This window comes from Agelaius phoeniceus, unplaced genomic scaffold (assembly GCF_051311805.1).
Source record: "Agelaius phoeniceus isolate bAgePho1 unplaced genomic scaffold, bAgePho1.hap1 Scaffold_110, whole genome shotgun sequence".
NCBI classification, from domain to species: Eukaryota; Metazoa; Chordata; class Aves; order Passeriformes; family Icteridae; genus Agelaius; species Agelaius phoeniceus.
The window spans coordinates 143,482-161,515 of record NW_027509876.1 but is presented as its reverse complement, the minus strand read 5'-3'; positions in this window follow the sequence as shown (position 1 = coordinate 161,515).

The window sequence follows — 18,034 nt, the reverse complement described above, 5'->3', positions numbered from 1 at the left end:
GCCCTGCTCCTGCTGGCCACAGCATTCCTGATCCATTGGAGTGCCAGGGGTTTGATGAGGGAAATGGTGCGGAGGGGGTTGGGGACAAAGTTTCGTGTATTATCAGCCATGAAGGGTCTTGATCTGTATATATCTCTTTAGAGTGCATTAGAAGGTACTGGGGGTCAATATCAGTTGGACATTCCTGATACCAAGCTATAAACAGGAAAAGAATACAGGACAAAACTGTTCTCTCTGCATTGTTTTCAATACAATGTATTCACATTAAATAAACTACTGAAATCCCTTTAATTAACCAGAGAGGAATTGAACATTTAAATGATTCCCAGGGGCTTTTCTTGTTCAGGTGTTTTGAACACATGTGTATGAGACTTTTTCAGTGAATTCCTGAACTGAAGAGCTCAAGACAGAAGAGGCCTCTGGAGTAATAAAATTCATCAGCAACTCCAAGTGAGGCCGTGGGCCCAGTGCCCAGAGCAGCGTGGCCTGAGCAGAGCTGTGGGGCCAGAGCTGGCTGGGCTGGGCTGGGCTCAGAGAGGCCCTTGGTGCTGCCCAGAGCTCAGGGCAGCTGGCAGAGCTTGCAGGGAGCTGGGCTGGGCTCCGAGAGCCTGGCCCAGAAACCATCAGTGTCCATCTCAGCCTGGCTGAGCGTGCAGGGGCAGGACTCAGGCCAGGCCTTGTGGGACAGGGCCAGTGCCTGTGCAAGGCATTGCAAACAGGCAAGTGGCCCAGAGAGGAGGCTGCTCTGTGCCCTTGGTGGCATGGACAGAGCAGGGAGGGGGCCCAGGACATTTGTCAGCGCCAGCCTCTGTGCCCATGTGTTGGCAGCCCTGGCTGCTGAGCCCAGCTTTGGCCTGGGCTGAGTTTGGCTGTGGCCCAGCTCCATCCTCCTGCGGGGCTCAGGGCCTGTTCCCAGCCATGGCCAGCCCTGGCTGCCTCTCTGCTGGCCCAGAGGCCGGCAGAGCCCGGGGCAGGGCTGTCTGTGCAGCCCCACAGGTGCCAGGGGCTCTGCAGGAGCTGGCAGAGGCTGCCCAGCAGGGAGGCCATGGGGCACAGAGCCCCAAGGCTGCTGTGGGCCCCACGGCACAGGGGCCGTTCCCAGCCGCAATGCTCCTGGCCTGGGCTGGGCCTGCACAGGGGCTGGGCCACCATGGCTGGGCCAGCACAGGGCCACAAAGGGGCCACGCAGCCGCTGCCGGGGCTGACAGCAAGGCCAGGCACACACAAGCAATTGCTGAGCATGGCCTGCGCTGGCCAGGCCTGACTATGCCAAAGGCAGAGCTCAGCTGCCCTTGGGGGCTGCAGCAACACTCCAGAGCCCAAAGAGCCTCCATGGCTGTGCTGGTGACCAAGGCTGCAGGAGGGAAATACAGGGCTGCTGCGGGATGGGGAGGCCATTGAATTCCAGCACACACCTCAGCTCTCTGATGATCCCAGCACCATGCTGGGTCCTGTTTCACACTGGAGCAGAGCAGATGTTGATGGGACAGGAGCCCTGTGGGGCTGTCAGGGCCCTGCAGCTTGCAAGGTGCTCTGCTCTCCCTAAGGTGCTCTCGGAGAGATCCAACCCCAGCTCAGGGCACCTCAGGGCACAAGTGGCACTGCCTCGATGTCTGCCTGGAAAGGGGCACAGGTGTTACTACCTGTTGGTTTCATAATACACAAGCAAATCTTTATTATCTGGGTCATTAGAGTACTTTCAAGAAATGGCAATATTTTTCCACCAGTGTCCTGGTTTGAAAAGGACGTGAGTTTTTTGGGATGCTGTTGTCAAACCAATAGGTGCTCAGATTTGAATATTGGCACCTGGTGTGGCCACTGAGGACATGGATACACCTCTGAGAACACAGGGGGTCAAATGCAGGGAACTCCCAGGGGGAGCTCTCTTGGGTTCTGTCTGTGAAAGAGGTCAGAGCTGCCCTGCCCGGCTGCGGGCTGGCAGGGGAGGGGAAGCCATGCGGCCGCGTGAGGTAGGCCGGGCCTTGGACAGAGAGGGGAGGTGAAGGCCCCTGCAGGATGGAAGGGTGGAGGAACATTGGAGAGTCATCGGGCAGCCAGCCCCCCAGAGAGAAAGAGAGAAAGAGAGAAAGAGAGAGAGAAGGAGAGTGAGCCTGTGCCTGTGCTTGTGCCAGCTTGAAATTCGGTATCACATGCGGGCAGCACGGCTGGCCATAAAGGAGAAGGGGGGTGCAGCGAGAAGGTGCCTGGCAGGGCAGCCATGGGAGTTCTGGACAGGCAGAGCCTGAGATTTTTAACCCTTTTTTTGGATGATGGAAACCTTACTGATCCTCCTGGAGTTGAATGAGAAGAGAGATAGAGATGAGATAAGAGGAAATGGGCCACGAGAGAAGTTGAGAAGAATCTTCGTTGAGAGGAGGTGATGGAATGGCCTTTGGCTGGACTTTTCTTGTATAGCCATGGACAGAACCATTTTTTTCCTGTGACACAGAGACTGCATCTAGGGGGAGGCAATGGCTTGGAGCCAAGAGAGTGCAGTGATGTTATGTGAAGGAGTGTGTGAACAGAGACAACGGGTGAGGAGGGTGGTGGTGCTCTCCATCTTCAGGGAAGAAGAAGAAGATCTTTGTTCTTGAGACCCCTCGGGCCCAGGGGCTGAATTTGGGAGGGACAGGTGTCCCGAAAGTGAGAGACTGTGCTTTTTTGGAACTGGGCAAAGCATCCTTAAAAGGGGAACCCTAGAAGCAGCTCTGGTCCATGTGCAGTGGTGAGAGCACTGGGCATGAAAGGAAGATGTCACGATGGCAAATGATCTCCAGGCAGTGCCACGTGTGACATGGAAACACAAAAGGTCTCAACTGTGTTTCCAGGGGAAGCCTATGGCACAAGAGGGACTCCTCTCTTCTTGATGAACTGAGAACTGATTATCTAAAGGGTGGTGATGGACTGAGAGTTGGTGATCTGAGGGGTGGTAACTGAATTGAGAGTCCAAGGTTTTGTCTTACTGTGATGTATTGGGAATTTGGTGGGGGGAGGAGGAATGTTTGGAAGGTTTTCATCCTGAGTTCTGTGTGTTTCTTTTATATATTGTAAATTAATAAAGGTTTTTTTTCCCCTTTTATTCCTCAGCTGGAGCCTGCTTTGCCCTATTCCTGGTCACATCTCACAGCAGACACCAGGGAGAATGTATTTTCATGGGGACACTGGCATTGCACCAGCGTCAAACTGTGACACCTTTGTAGCAGATGATTGGCCCGTCTATAACTCAGAGCTCCTCCGCACCACAGGTAAGAGACCCAACCTGGCAGATACTTGGGACAGGTGGACAAAAATGCTGCCCAATGCTCGAGAGGAACCCCAAGAATTGGACCTGTTGGGGTCCTCCAAGGCCACGTACTGTGTCAAATTTTACTTTAGATGCCTGAAAAACAATTGGCCAGAAATTGACTGGACCAAAAACACATACCAAAAAGACAAATCAGCAATTAACAAAGCCTGTAACTATCCCTATGGATAACTATCAACTGTATTGAAAAGCGGTAAATGCAACGCCTTATTGCCTATCAAATTTTAACATGGTCTGATTTCTTTAACAAGAATGCTAACAAATGTGCCATATAAAATGATGCCAAATACAGTCACAAAAAGCTGTTGGGTTGTTCAGCAATATGCTAAATTGCACGTTATTATATTTATTTTCCAGTAACCCAGCAATTCAAAAAGTTTTACTGAATTTCTGTTTCCATGGAATTTGCAGTTACCGTGGGTTTTTCTCATAACTGATTTACTCATAATTCTAACATGCTGTTACAACTTGAATCCCTCCAGTGCACCATCATGCTGTTATTTCACTTATGGCTTATTCACCTTTAAGTAGTTTTTTTGTGTTAATAACCTTGGACAAAATTACATCATGCCATTATCTGTAACTTTTAAGGATGTTCATTTTAATTCTGTTAAATTAAAGCCCAATATTGTAATGCTCAGTTACATTCTGTTAAATTAAATAAGGCAAAGGGGTTTTTTTGTTAAATTTTGTAGATTTAATTTCGGTTAAGTTTCAGTATTACTAAATTTGAACAATGTTCTATTCCAGTTTTTATGGGTCCAGTTATGTTTGGTATTAATAGTAATTAACTTTGAGTTCTCTCGAGTGCGCTTTTTGTTCTACTAAGGTGATAATGAATTTAGTTTGAAATCCTTTTAGGGCTGAGTTTAAGTTCCTCTTGCTAAGCTCTAGCGCTGTCCAAATAAATTTCTATCAGGTTTGAGTGTTATTTAATCTGAGGTATCATAAATGTTACTAGTGAGCTGTTCAGTGTTTTCCTTTGATGCATTTATTCTGTCATAAATACATCAATCTTTGTATTACTGTTTTTATAGCCAGCTTTTCATATGCTTTACCATCTTTTGGTGTAATTATCTACAAGACACGTGTCATTTCAGGATCCTCCTTTTGTTCTCTAGCTGCTTATGTATCTCTCAGACCAGACTACCCCTCTGGCTGGGCTCCGCACTCTGGCTCTATGGTTTGACCCAGTGCTGCCTCATCATTTTTAAGTATTTTTCAGAGTTCCAAGAAATGATATCTCAGCTTTGTGGGAAGCCTCCTCTAAACTGATGGCATTGTGACATCTACTCTAAGTAATCAGATGCAGCCCCAATTATTATTACAGAACCACTCCAACATTCTGCTGGGTTTAAAGCATCTCTGTGCTGAGGAAATTTTGGAGGAGACAGCTCTTGCATGGTTCATTAGTCTGTCACCCCCAGACCTTTACTCCTAAGTGCTATTCTCAAGAGCCTTGTTTTAAATGACGTTTAGGGAATTCTCTCCCACTTAGAGCTTGGGTGGTGGCCAGGCCTTTGCTCTTCCTGGATGGGAATTGCCAACAGACCCAGATGTTTTCTGCATCAAAACTAGATTTGAGTTGTTTTGACTTGGCAATTTGGCAATTTGACTCTCTAGATATGACAGTTGAACTCTTTTTAAAGGGAGCTTGGGAATTATTATCTGGAAATAATTCTCCAAGTCCCCCCTGAATCGAGGTTTGTCAGCTGTTTGCAGACTCTGGGATGATGGTACATTATTGCGGAGATTGCTATTTACCTAATTCCACCTATGCTGTTAGCTTTGTCTGCTATTTGAAATATTCCTGATTGTTGTATTCATATTATTCCTAATTGCTCTAAGTTTCTTGTCCACTGCATGTATTATTTTGCTATGATGTTTCTTCATACTCATAACAAAAGACATGCATCTCATTCTTAAAAAACAATAAAGAAAAGGAATGAATGCCATAAGAACGTTCAAATAATGCAATATGTACATGAGAAATTTGGACGACTAATCATTTTGAATAATGCAATATTTACATGAGAAATTTGGAAAAAAGATCATCACATCTAAATCCCAGTTGAGTGTACCACAGTGAAGCCTGATTGATTCATTAACTTCAGGAGAAGATGTGCCTGTGTTTCATCAGCAGCAGTTCAAAGCAGTCACCTGTTCATTCCATCAGATACTGATCAGCTCTGAAAAAATGAGGCCCAGTGCAGAGAGAAATAACCTCATCACCTTGCAGCCTTTGCTTAAAAGGTTTCCTTGCAGCCCTTGTGGCCAGGGCAGGAACAGGAGGAGGACTGCCCAGACATGGCTGTGTCTGGACACTGACAGAGGCAATTTGCCAACAAAGCCTCCTGGCATCCTCACGGTACAGAGCTCCTACGAACCTTCTTCAGTTATTCCCTGTTCCAGCACCCAGGAGGACATTCAGTGATGTCAAAGATCAACATTTCCAGCTCACAGACTTTCTCATACTTCTCAACTCATTGGAAACAATGGTCATTTCTTTCCATTTCCCTAAGAGACATTGGACATTATTCTTTTGTTTTCTCATGCTGCAAAACCCTGTGTCAATAGATACAATTTGGTAAGTTTTGTTGATTGTAATTGGTCTTTTATCTATCTTATCCCATATCTAACAGATAACCAGTGATAACCTTGATGAGATAATGCCCTCACAAGAGTGAGCTGTTTCAACATCAGAACATAGGAGCCTTTTTTAAATGAACGAAAAGGGGGAGATGTCATAGACAGGTAGAATAATGATAAAAGAAAGGCCCTATGAAATCAGGCCTTGTTCTGCCATGTTAATAGCTGGCCTGTCATCTCTTCTGAGTGCATCTAAGCAGTTACAAGTTCCCATGTGAAGCCATTGTGAGAATGAGACTTTGTGAGCAATCTGTTCTGAGGGTGAAAAACAAATGCACCTGCAACAACAAGGGATTTGTCCCATGAGAATCAGTGAAGAGAACAGGTAAACAATACAATAGAGAGATCTGATGCACAAGTAAAATCTATTTTATTAACCAATAATAGAATAACTGATAAGAAATCTCTGAACTAACTAAAGTTGCACACCAGGTTTTTCAAACTGTGTAAAATGAGTTGCATGAATAAAGAAGAAAGAGTTCTCCAGCTCAGCTGGGTCCTCTGGGATTTCAGTTCCCCCCTTCTTTGAGGCTTTGGGTTCCTCCTTCTTTGGGGCTTTGGGTTCCCTCTTCTTTGGGGCTTTGGGTTCCTTCTTCTCTGAGGTTTTGGCTGCCTTCTTCTGTGGGATTTTGCTTTCCTTCCTCTCTGGGGCTTTGGTGTCCTTCTTCTCTGATGCTTTGCTTTCCTTCTTCTCTGGGATTATGGTTTCCTTCCTCTCTGATGCTTTGCTTTCCTTCTTCTCTGGGATTTTGGTTTCCTTCTTCTCTGAGATTTTGGTTTCCTTCCTCTCTGATGCTTTGCCTTTCTTCCTTTCTGATGCTTTGCTTTCCTTCTTCTCTGAGATTTTGGTTTCCTTCCTCTCTGATGCTTTGGTTTCCTTCTTCTCTGGGGCCTTGGTTTCTTTCTTCTCTGGGATTTTGGTTTCCTTCTTCTCTGGGATTTTGGTTTCTTTCTTCTCTGGGATTTTGGTTTCCTTCTTCTCTGGGATTTTGGTTTTCTTCCTCTCTGGGGATTTGGTTTCCTTTTTTGGGATTTTGGTTTCCTTCTTCTCTGGGGTCTTGGCTTTGCCCTTCTCTGGTTTTGGAGGTTGCTTTCCCACAGAGACACCCTTCTTTTCCTTCTTCTGCCTCTCTTCATCCTTCCGCCTCTCTTCCTCCTCTAAGGCTTTTGCCTCCTCCTCAAGCTTTTTAGCTGACTGCTTCAGCTCCCTTCTGCAGACAAAACAGAAACCATGGCTGAGAGTCCCTACCAGAAACTTGGGCTCCCTAGTCCTGGCTGGCCCTGCACTTCATTCCTTGGCCCTGAGGCCATTTCCGTGAATTCTCCTCAACCCACAGAGGCTGGGAACATCCCAAGTGAGGCCATTGGTGGAAGGGGACCTCCAGGCCCAGCCAAACCTCAGCTTTGCCATCATAAGCTCTTGACTGTGCAAGCTCCCTCTGAAGGCACAGCCAGACCCCTCCAGCCCCTGCCCAAGGCTGATCCAGCAGCTCTCTGTGCTGGTGCCTGAAAACGCCCTTTGTCTCTTGGCTTCCCAGTTTAGAGCAGAGCACAGATTGCTGACATCTGCTCATCTCTCCCACAATTCTTACTCAGCTCATTCAGCCCCCTTCCTCCTGGGCATAGCTGAAGCATGATTTTAAAGAGTTCAGATTTCAGCTGAGGCTTAGAAGCAATTCCCATTGATCAGGATGTAAGTTAGACAGGCAGACCATAGGTTAATGATTATGAGATGCTTAAGCTGGAGCTGAATGTTCTATTGTTTACCATGAGGAGCTTCTTTCTAGAAGGAAGTGGAGGAAGTGAACTGTTATAAGAACATCTTGAAACCAGGAGAACAATGCTTAGGACCTGGGCTTGATGTCAATCAGTCACTAAGCAGGCGACCTTGGATCGTGCCAGAGGGTCACAGAGACCTGATGAAGACATTCCTGACTTCATCCCTTAAGACCACAGACCCAATTTGAGACCCAATTCAAGGGAGGAATTGCACAGGTGTGAAGGACCAATGAGCTCATTTGAATACATAGCGGGGACGGGAGGTGCTGGGGTTGTGCAGATGTATTGTATGTAAGATCTTGGGCAATAAAGAGAGGGCAAAGAACCTTGGACAGCGCGGTCACGCCTTTTAGGGACGGCTCTGGTGCCGCCCGCCGGTGTTAATAAACACACCACTGTCTAACTTTAATTAGTTAGAGAGTCTGTGTCCGTGACCTTCGGTTTTAATGACTCCTAGCCTGCTCCTTCATGAGAACAATGCTATCAGTCAGAAAGCAAAGGCTGCAGGAACTCCTCTCCTGCAAGGCAGGCTCTTGTCAGCCAGATTTCCTGCTGGAACCCAGCTGGGACCAAGCAAACCAGTGCTGGCTGCCATGGAAACCATTGGAAGCAGCCTCGTCCCTCTCCTCCCCATGAAACCAACTTCAGCCTGGCCTGAAGAAGTCCTGATGCACAGGCTGGCTTGAAGCAGTCTCCACTCCCTGCTCCACACTGGGCCTGTGTGTCCTGAGCTGGGCTGCCTTGCTGGAGCTGAGCTTCTCCTGTGCTTGCCCACGGCTGCAGATGCAGGGGAGCCTAAAGGACTTGAGCTTTTCTGGCTGCTGTCCCACCATAAGGAGAACCCTGGCAGATCAGCATTGCAAGGGCTTCATCTGGGGCAGCAGCAGGACCCAAAGCAAGGTTTGCTCTGTGCCCCACACCTGCCCATACCACAATGCCACTGTTTTGGTGAAGAAGGGAGATGATGAAGAAGATGCCACTCAACACCATGCACTTCAAGACACCTCTAGAGGCAGTGCCAAGGCAAGCCCAGAGCCCAGCTCCCTGCAGGCAGCAGCTAAGCCAGGAGGGCTCAGCACTCAAATAGAGAAGAAGATGTTGTGTCTCAACAGGAGAAGGTCCTTCCTCTCTTGGCAGCCAGGGAGCTCAGAGTGGCCCTCCCTGTGTTGCTGCTGGCCCTGGCTATGCAGCACCTCTGAGCTCAGAGTCCTTGGAGCAGGGAAGCCCTGCAGGGACAATAACCCATGGCAGAGCAGGAGCCCATGGAAGGCTGACTCACCTCTCCCTCAGAGGGGCCTGAGAGCCACAGTTGATCTCCCGGGGGCTCAGGGAGGAGCTGACACGTGAGGCCTCCCCGGGCACCAGCCCCTCGTAGCTGGGGCCTCCCTCCACGTGGCACAGCTCCAGGACACTGCAGGTGCTGCTGAGGTGGCCAGAGAAGGTGGAGGAGAACTGCTGGCTCTCTCCAGGCTGCAGCACACCTGGCACTGGCAGGATACTGAAAGCCTGGGTGGAAGACAGGAGAGATTGAGGTGCTGAGCATGGAAATGGATGCAGAAGAGCATCTTGGAGCAAAGTGCAGCTGTAGCCGGAGGGGCCTATTGCCCAAACACTGCCAGAATCACCCTCACCTCATCCTGCATCCATGCCACTGACCAGTGCAGGGACCATGGGGAAAATCTTCTCCCATCCTCACGGGTCAATGCATTAATTAGTACATTACATGAAAGTGACCTGGGATGCTTCCTGGCAGTAGAAATTCTCTCTGATGCACAACTTGCCTTTAAAAAGTTTCAAAACTTCCTGCTTTTAGAAAAGGAGGAGACTCAGAGTGAGAGCTCTTGGAGCTGAGGGAAGGAGCCCAGCCCAGCTCATCTGACTCCTGAGGCTCTTCCCCTCTCTCTCTGATTTAAATGCTGCTTTCTCAAGGTGCTACAGCAAAAGCGCCTGCAAAAACTTCCTGTGGAGCACCTGAGGAGTTCCAGGGGGAGCAGTGCCCTCCACAGGTGCTGCACAGCGTCCTTGGGCAGCCCTGCAACGTGTCCTGCACGGCCTCTCCAACAAGCAGCTGCTCCAGCAGCCCTTTGTGATGGGCCTGCAGGGATGGGAGGCCCCTCTGTGGCCAATGCTGAGGGCCCCCAGCGGCACTGGCAGCTCCAGCCCTGCTGGCCACACTGACAATGGGCAGTGAGACAGATTCCCTCCTGCCTTCTCCGCTCCCAGGGGAGCGTGCGCCACGTCCAGGGAGCACCTGAATCCCTGCAAGCCTCGTGGCAGGTGAGGGTTTGCAGGAGTTGGTGCTGGCACCTGGAAAACATGCCATTTTCTGTGCTGGGAGGAAGAGACAGCCACTTTGCAAAGTCTCCCTTTGTGAGACAGCTTCAGGGCCAGCAGTGCAGCAGCAGCTCTGGGTGAAAGCAGAGCCCTGCAAACAGGGAGTCTGGCTGCCTTGGGAAGAGGCTCCATGGAGATCAGGATCATCCCAGCTGGTTCTGGGAAGGAAGCTGGAGGCCTTACCATGATGATGCAGAGAAAAGCCTCATCTTACTTTGGGAAGGAAACAAGGCAAAAAAATCCCCCACTCAGCACAGGCCTGTAGGTTCTGAGTCAGCTTCTCCAAGGAAAACTCTCCTATTTCTCCCTCCCACACAGCCCATACCCAGCCACTGGCCCTGCTGCCCAGCCCACTGTCAGCACAGCACAGCAGGGCAGCAAAAAGGGAGCTCAGCATGAGCAGGACTTGGTGCTGGCAGGCTGGGGAGGCAACACAAGCACTGGATGTAGAAGAAAATCTACCTCTGCTCCTGAACAGTGGGGAAAATCCTGCACTTCTTTCAGGGCTCTGGCTGTATCCTCCTGTCCAGTCCTGAAGTGCCTCCATTGAGAGGCCAGGGAACCCAAACTGGTTTTCTTCTCTTTTGGTGGCTGGGGTTTGAATTTATGTGGGTAGAGCTCATCTCTGGAAAATAAGATAACAACTATGAACAGGGACCTGCAGTGGGAGGGAGGGACACCTGCACGAGCAGCTCCTGGCCAGGATGCAGCCCCTGGGTGGGTGCTGGCACGTTGACCTGAGAAATGGTTTGATCCAGCCCTTCCCAATCCAGGCTGGAGCAGGTCTGTTCTAAAGGCAGCCCAGGGATGACACTGAGCTGCTGCAGCAGCTGCAACTGCTTGCATTGAGCAACTACAGAGGACAGGCATGAACACCTGGTGGGGATGCAAAAAGCACAGTGGGACAGGGAAAGACAGAGAAGGCAGCAAAAAGGTGAGATCTGAGGCACCGAGGGGCAGACCCAGCCAGTGCCCAGCCAGCAGAGCCCCCCCAGTGCCCAAGGCCAGAAACTCTGCAGCTCCACCAGGGATTTATCAGGGAATGTTCCCCTGACACTGCTGGGGGGTTGGTTGACATTTCCCAACACTCCCAGGCGACTCAGGTCGCATTCCCCATCCATCCATCCATCCATACATACAGAGGCTGTGGTGCTGGGATCCTGCCAAGCTCTGCCAGCCTTGGGCTTGGGGAGATTTCTGCCAGCTGTCCTGAGCTCCGTAGTTGTGCTCTCTGTTCCAGGAAGCAAGCAAGAAGGATTTAAAAAAAAAAAACACAAAACAAACCACAACAGGGAAACCTAAAAAACCTTCAACAGCTCAACCTTGCTCAAGTTATTTCTTTAGGGACAGCTACCACTCTCCAGCTGAAATGCTGGCCTTTTGGGGAAAAAGAAAATTACATGTTCACCTCCAAATCAAAAAGGATTAAGGTAAGAGGACCTTTCAAACTAAAAATTATTGGCCCAAAGCTTTTACCTTTGCAAGAAATCTCTAGTTAAGACAAGGCTGACAGTTAAACAACTGGTCCTTCTGGTGGGGAGAAACCCTCCTCTTTGAGGGAAGCAGCCTGATAGTTGAAAGCAACTGTTTGGTCAAACTTCAGGCTCCCTGGCACACCTGCATTGCCTGTCCTTCCTGTTCACTGATTTACAGGCAGTGCCACAATGGCCCAGGTTCCGATGTCTGGTGCCATCCAGGGAATTTGGCATCGCCATTTCCATATGTTTTAATATAAGTTTCAATCCTTGCAACCCCCTTCAAATGCCAGCTTTCCTTTCTTTTACAGAAAGCTCAAGGTTCCCAGAAGTCTTCTGATGTCCTCTTTTGTGCTCAGAGAGATGACATTTTCAAACAGATGTTTCGAAAGTTAACAGCATTTGAAAGAAGAATGAACTCAAATGCCCCTGGATTCCAGCTTAGCCGAGCTCCATTCTGTGTCAGACCCTGAGATTGCCACCTCTAAGGCAGGAGCTGTTTGTGCCCCCCATCCCTCCTGTCCTTCTCCCCAGCAGCCTGGGCCTGTTTTCCCCGGCAGAATCCCTGTCCCTGTGCACCCTGCCAGGAGCAGCTGCACACAGGCTCACATCTCCCCTTGCCCTCACCAGTGGGTTTCTCTCATCCCCGAACACGCCGATGACAATGTTGGTGCGATGAGTGCCCAGGGCCTGCACTTCCACCACAACTGGGATCTCTGCTGTGCTCTGGGGCTGCACAATCCCACAGGGCTTGGGGCTGGAGTAGAGCACAGCAGAGTCCTCCTTGCGTTTCTGGAAGGGACAGAATGAAATGCAACTTCAGAGGCACCTCTGGAGAAACTTTAGACTCCTTAACATCCACCGCAACAGCAACTTACACACACGTTTCAAACTCCCCAGCACAAAGGTAAAAGGCACACACAAGATGCAAGAATTGTAGGCTTAGCACTCCCAGGGGAACCTGCAAGGAGGCTGCCAGCACAGGCATTGGTGTCTGTGGATGCAGCAGCTTTTCACAACCCTCTAAGATCTCCCACATGAAAACACCCTGAAGACCAGAACATCAACTGTTTCCTCAGGAGCTTCAACTGCCTCCTAAAGTTTACAGTCGGGTAGGATCCTGCTCTCAGCAGATCTATAAGACTGAAGAGAAACCAGCAAGGTCTTATCCAAACCCTTTTTTCCCCTGATAATCTCCTCAGTAATATTTGACAGAAGGAGGTGGATGTGATGCCAAACCTGGGGAATGAGCCCGTAGCAGCCAGGAAGGTGGCTGGGATTCCTAATGATGATATTCCTCTCATACGGCACCTTCAGGTGGCACTCATCGTACATCAGGACTGGGGAGGACACTTGGAGCTCAGGAACGAGACATCTGGGCACAGAGATGACCCCAGGGCAATCAGAGATACTGAGAGAATGGAGAACGTTTCCCCCCAAAGATTGTGCAATGGAGCAGAACACACTGGTCACTGTCAAATGCACACATTGAACAGCCCTACAGGGATAAATTGCCTTCTACCTCTTCCCACTCCAACATGTCTTGTCAAGGAGGGGCAAACCCTGAGAGGCAGCACCCAGAGGCTGCCAAGTGCCCCAGGCAGAGCACTTTGAGCCACAGCTGCCTCAGCCCCTCCTTTACCCAAGAAGGCTTGCAAGGACTCCTGGAACAGTCCCAGTGAGCCACGAGCTCTGGGGGAGCCATCCCAACAAGGATCAGGGCTCACTAAGGCTCAAGGAACACACAACCCTAGTGTCTCATAAAAATGACTCCCTTCTCTCCCATGGTGCTGTTGCCCTGCCTGACAACTCAGCTGCTGGCCACAGCCTTGGAGGGCACGAGACAGCAGCTGCCCCACAGAGGGGCTGATCAGCCCCTGCCAGGCCCTGCAGCTCCCTGGCTCCTTCACTGCACAGCTCCAGGCCCTGCCTGGCCCCAGCTCCACCTGCTTTACAGAATGGCAGCCCAGGCACTGCCTGCATGGCTCTGCCTGGGAGAGGGAACAGCACCAGGGAGCCGCATCCCTCTGGGCATCACACTGACACCCACAGCAGCACAGCAGGGTGGAATTCTGCTGCAGCAAGAACGACTTTTGGTTTAAGTCTGAGAACATTAAAGCTCAAAATGGGAAGCACAGGGAAGGAGAAAAACTGGAGCTGACCTGCCACATCAAGGCTGCTTTCCCCTCATAAGACCTTGCCCTCCCCACTCTTGCTGGGAGCCACTTTCCCCTGTCATGTGCCCTCATGAACAGAACCAGACCCTGACTTTAAGCAGGCTGCCTGGTGTGTCCCAAACCAATGCAGGGTGGTCACAACCAGCACAACTCCATCTCGTGCAGGAAGAAGGAGAGGAGGCCCTCGGGAAATTTGTTCCACCTCAAGCACCAAAACCCAGGCCAATCAATGATACCATTCCTGGTCCCTTTAGAAAAGGGCCCAGGACCATGCTGGGCTGTGAGCAGGGGTGCTTTTCACCACAGGCTGCTGTCCAAGCACTGCTGTTCTCATGTCCAGCTGGCACAACATGAGGCCATTCAGCAGCTCTTCTCCTTGGCAGCTGCAGCCAGCAAAGCCTGTGCAAGGCAGTGCCTGGGGGAGGCCAGGAAGGGCTGGTACCTGGCTGTGATGACCACTGATGCCACTCCCTCACCAAAACCCTCCAGGTCCACCAGCAATCTCCTGTAGAATTCCATCACGGTGTTGGAACACAGGGTCACCTGGTAGAAAAAAGAACAGTAAATTCTTCCTTACAAAAGCTCATTACCCACATGTGACATCCTCCAGTTCTTGAGGAAGGATTTGGCTTTAATTCTTCTGCTGGTCCATGTGTAGAGCACAGTCTCAGAGTAACAAAAGCCTTCTGGCAATAGCAGATTTGTTAAACACACCTTGCTATCACAGCATCGGTCAGCTTCATTAAAACATTAGACTAAAGCTCTACACACCACTGTATTCAAATTAAGGGGCCAATTTCTCATCTGACTACAATGACATAAATGCAGAGGAAATCTGACTTGAACACAATGAGTTCAGCTTTACAGCAGAAGGCTGAGGGCAAAGTGTGGCCCAGCAGGTGCTGGGCAGTTCATGGCTGCCATGGTACCCAGAGCCCGGGCTGGCTCTTAGAACTCCGGCACCACGCCAGGAGTGGGGAACTGCCCCAGGGTGGGCATTTACCAGAGGCAGAGCCCTCAGAGCCACTTGCTGTACAGCGCAAGAGACAAGCCACCACAGGGACCAGGCAGAGGAGAAAGGAGGAGGCTCTCTGTCTTGAAGTTCCACAAGGAAGGGTTTATTCCAAATAAAGGAATCAGAGGCACAAGAGCCCTGGACACTCCTGTGCCAGGGCTTTTGTAAAAATACAAATCAGGGGGTGGATACAAACAGCAAATCAATAGGGAATCCTCAGGGGAGGAGTGAGGGGATTACATCAAGTGTCTGGGACCACTGGGGGTAGGAGGGTAAAGAGGATGGGTCACATGGCCAATGGGGTCTCCAAGAATAGGGGAATTCCAAAGGGGTATTGCAATCAGGGATTGGCCCGAGGTTCAAGTGGCAAAGAAGGTTTGGGAACAAAAGGGGCTGGGTTGCCTAGACAGGCAGGGAAAAGAGCTGGAACAAGGGGCAGGGAACGGCATGAGGGACAGCATTGAGGGAGGGTAAAACACAGGCGTGAGCCAACTCAGGGAGAACATGGGTGTACAACAGAACAAGGAATCGATAAAATCAATTTGAACCGCAACACATGGCTGCAGAGGTTTTTGTCTCCACTGGAGATCCCTGCAGTGAACACAAATTTTTCTGCTCCTCAGGAGAGGGAAAATGAGACCAAGAAGAAAAGCTAACTGCTTTATACAATGACATCTCTCTGACAGCCACCTTCTGCCTTCATCCTTGCTCTGCCCACTTGCAATCAAAGAAATCGCTCTCAAAAGCAAAAGAATGGCTTCAGGACTTGACCATATGGTATTGATCTCAGTGTAGGATTTTGGAAACAAACCAGTGCTCCTTGAGGAACATCCCGGGTAAGCCAGCTAGCAGAGGCCTCCCAGCAGTGCAGATCTCTCACTGCCACGATGCTCAAAGCTGGCACCAGAGCTAAAGCCCTCCCACGCTCCAGTGAAGCTTCAGCCCTGGTGCTGAAGCATCTACGGCTGGATTCTTCCCATACCTCAATGTCCTGGTGTCCCTGGGGGAGGATGGTTCCTTGGCTGGGATTCATGGTGAACTCCCTTGGCTCCACATAGAAATGAATTCCCTTCCTCCAGGATGGGTCACCTTCTTTGCGTATTTGATCAAGGCTGTCAACAGCCGGCTGCGTGCCATCGTCCGACATGCGGAGCTTGAATGTCACGGGCACCATGGAGCAGTTGGTGAGGCGACATCTCTGGGTATAGGGAAAGCCTAGGAAAGGACACAAATATCCATTCAGGCACCCATTATGGCATGATCCTGGTGGGAATATCCTGCCAGGATAAAAGTGAGATTGGAGTTGAGCTCTTTATTTTCTGAACTACAGCTCACCGAGAAGCTGCATGAGGAATTAATCATCACTGAGTTCCCTTTGACACTGATTCCAGACTGCAGCCTTGAAAATGCCCACTCCTAGCCCTGCTGAACACTGCAAGCTTCTCTCTTTGGGAGGGGAAGGAGCTCCCTCCCCTGCCCCAAACCAGCACCAGTTATCTCTCAGTGATGAGTGTGCACCCAGACCCAGCATTTACTCTGAGAATTCAAGCTGTAAAATTCCCTGGTAAGTCTGCCAACATTCCCACTGTTTTCACGATACATAAACAGTGAGTTGTCATTGAGAAGAAGCTACAGCAAAAGGAAATGAGGATGGAATCAGGAACTAGAATGTGATGCACCTTAATGCAGTTTCTCTCTGCAGGACCCTTAAAGTAACTCTTGGTTTGGGCCAAACAGACTGAGCACATGACAGCTCAGAGTCCACTCAACTGGGGGCAAACCCCAGCCTTGGTTTGAGATTAGCAATTAGGAACCATGTCCCACCTCACCCAACAAACAGGGACACCACAGCCATGCTGCTCACTGTGATTGTGCCTGCAAGGGGATCCCCACTTTGGCTCTGAGATTTGCTTTCCATCCTGCAAAGCCAGAGATACCGCCACACATGGTGGGGATCTGTCTTTTAAAGCAGGACAGAGACACTAGAAAATACTGCCTTTCTATTCCTTGGTTCTATTGGATCTCACAATGGCAAAATGCCCCCTGAGGCAGCAGCAGTTGACAGCCTGAAGAGGCTGCTGGGGCAGACCAGGAGTGAGGGATGCTTTTCTGTTGGAAGGCACAGATCCCTGACGCTGTGTCCCAGCCCAGGCAACACTCACCAAAGGAGATGTCCCCGAAGTCGAGCTCAGGGAGGTCGAAGTGTAAATTCGGTCCAGTGACGCTGCCCCTGGAGGCCGAGGACAGAGCAGGAAAGGGCTCGGTTAAAGGCATTGCAAAGGTCCGGCTGTCGTGGCTCGGGGCACAAAACCTGGGCTCAGGGCACCCTGGGTTTCCAACCAACACAGCACCGTGTGCTCAGCACAGGGCCCTGTGCACAGGGGGCAGCTCAAGCCAAGTGGCCAGCAGCCAACAGCCACTGATGGGCAGGCAGGAGAAGCCCCTGGGATGCTGGGGGTCCCATGAAGGACCCTGAACACACACCCAGACAGGGCTCCGTGCCTCAGTTTCCCCATCTGCAATGGGGTGGACATCAAGGTGTCCCCACAAACTTCTGTAAGCAGCCCTGCCAGCCACAGGTGCCCTGCTTTGCTCCTTCTTAGCTGGAACTGCTGTTCCCATGGAGGAGCTTTCCCAGGAGAGTTTGACCCACCCAATCATTACAGACACAGTTCTGAGACACAAATCCAGGGCATTCCCAAACATCCTCTGGAAAGAGCAGCAACAGTTCTACCCAGGGGACAGATGAATCCTAGAGGAACGGACCAGCTTGTCAGCAGTGCCCCAGCTGGCACAGCCAAGAGCAAGAGCTTCAACAAGCAAACAAGGCTGTCCTGAATCTAGCACAGCACCTCACCTGGCCTTGAACTCAGCAGACACACTCCAAAAGCCACCAACATCCACTGAAATCAGCACTTGAAGCTGCACAACACTCACCAGTTGATTTCATGGTTGATGCCAATCAGTGCCCACTCTGCCTTTTGGTTCCAAATCAAGGAGCAGTGACCTGGGCCTTGTGTTGTATTCACAGGACTGGCCCTGGCTCTGCTCTGCACATCTCAACAAGAGACACCTGCCCTTGCTCCAGGAGAAAGCTGCTTATGCACAAACACCCCATGACCACTTTGGGGGAGGGACAGAGGAGAATCAATTCTTTGATGGTGAAAGGTTCCCTCTTGATTTCCAAAAGAAAAAAGCAGCACTTTTCCTCCAAAAACAAAGCCAGCATCATTGTTTCTCCACTATGGGCTCACCTACTCACCACTTTTCTCTAGCTAAGGAATAACTTCCCTGTTCTTTT